This window comes from Myotis brandtii, unplaced genomic scaffold (genome assembly GCF_000412655.1).
Source record: "Myotis brandtii unplaced genomic scaffold, ASM41265v1 scaffold247, whole genome shotgun sequence".
In the NCBI taxonomy this organism is placed as follows: domain Eukaryota; kingdom Metazoa; phylum Chordata; class Mammalia; order Chiroptera; family Vespertilionidae; genus Myotis; species Myotis brandtii.
In genome coordinates this window covers 418,198-420,174 of record NW_005359352.1, presented here as the reverse complement: position 1 = coordinate 420,174, position 1,977 = coordinate 418,198, and positions in this window count along the sequence as shown.

Genomic DNA, 1,977 nt, shown 5'->3' with positions numbered 1-1,977 from the left:
CTACACGGCGGTCACCGTTGCCCGCACGATGGGTGCACGGCCGGGCTGGGCCCACGTTGGCACCTGACCCTGGACCTGCAGCCGTCCACTCATCGGTCACAGGCAGCCGTGAGGGTCCTGGAGAGGCGATGCCAGCTCTCACCGATCCAGGGAATCTTGATTCTTTCTGGGCCGCGTGCAGTCCTTCCTCTGTGGCCTCACCGCCTCCGTGTCACCGCCAGGGCAGTCACTGGGTGGGATGGCTGTGGGCTCCGTCCGGTAGGACTTGGGCCTCATCTGTCCCCACGCCCAGCGTCAGGTCCGGGTGAAGATGCCAGGCCCCCCTCCCTCCCCGGCCTCCCCCACCACCTCTGCCTCGCACTCGGCCTCCCAGGGCCACTCCTCGGGGCCACAGGCCTAGGAGCTGGGCCTGCTTGTGAGGCCCACAGGCTGGGCCCAGGGGACCCGCTGCCGCCCAAGGGAGAGAAGCAGACCCCCAGGATGGACCAGAGCGAACCTACCCCGACCTGCTCTGGCCGGGGAGCTGGCTCGGGGAAGAAGGGCCCAGGCAGACCACGAGGAGGGACAAAGCACGTGACCCCAGGCCCGAGGGTGCTCGGTGGGTGAGGCAGGCACACAGGCCCGCCACGCTGTCCCCTGCGTGCGCCGTGTTCTCTGCCCTCCACTCACCCCTCCCACATTCCAAAGGCCACGTGCTGGAGGAGAACAGCTGCTTTTCGTTTTTTAAACATCACAGCGTGTTTGGATATGTCCGAGAGAGAACGAGAAATACAGTCACACATGGTTAAGGAAATGAAACAATCAAGAACAATGTTTTAAAAAAAAACACACACAACGTATTGTCCAAGGACACGCTGACCTCTCCTGCTGTTTACAGTGTTGGCGATGCGCTGACCGCTCCTGTTTACAGTGTTGGCTTTAATTTCCTGGTAAACACCCTTCAGCGTGTTTGGATATGTCCGAGAGAGAACGAGAAATACAGTCACACATGGTTAAGGAAATGAAACAATCAAGAACAATGTTTTAAACCCCAGCTGGTTTGGCTCAGTGGATAGAGCGTCTGCCTGCAGACTGAAGGGTCCCCATCAGACCTGCCAGTCCCTGTTTGGGGAAAACAGCGAAAAACAGCGGAAAACGGCGTCCCGATTGCTCAAAGGGAGAGAGAAGAGCGAAGCCAGTGTCTCCAAGCCACGTGCCCTGGTTACACGGCCACAGGCACTTAAATACATTCGTTTTTTAAAAACACGCAGCACCTAAAGTGGACACGTTATCTGCATCTTGCAGATGAGGAAACACAGCCAGGGAGGTTAAGTAATTTCCCCAAAGTCACTCGGCCGGGAAATGGCAGAGAAATGCTGTGAGCCGGCTCTGACTCCCTCCATAACTTCTGCTCCTTCCCCGACGGGGCTGCCTGGGGCTGCAAAGGGACGCCCAGGGCACGGCTTCCCGTGGAAAGGCCCACTTGCGGGCTCCCCTGCGAGGCGGGCAGGTGCTGTGGGCAATGCCTGGTGAGGCCCGTAGGATGCAGCTAAATTAGCATAAAGGCAATCACCAAGCTGTTTTTTAAATATTGAATCCCACGTCTACCGCTCCAGCTGGGATGCGACGTGTCCGCCTGGGAGACGTTCTTTGGGGAGAGCACGGACGGGGCCAAAGGTGCTTCCCCATGTCCTGAGCGAACAGCGAGCGCAGCGGCCGCGCAGAGTACGTCCTGGGCACATGGAATTGTAGTCTCTGCTCGCCGACCGAGAATTCCTATTGAGCTGGTGAGCCCGGGGCTTGACAGGGCGCAGGAGAACTTCTGCTGGAATAACCGTTCATTCAGTAAGTCTGAGATCAAAGCCCATCGCACCGACATGTCTCCGGTCACTGACAGCATCTGCTGGCTGTAGATTCAATGCCAGGCATCTCAGGGTCTTCCCTTTGACACCCAAGCGTCTGAATGAGGGCTCCACGGGCAGGCAGCCACAGCCTGGT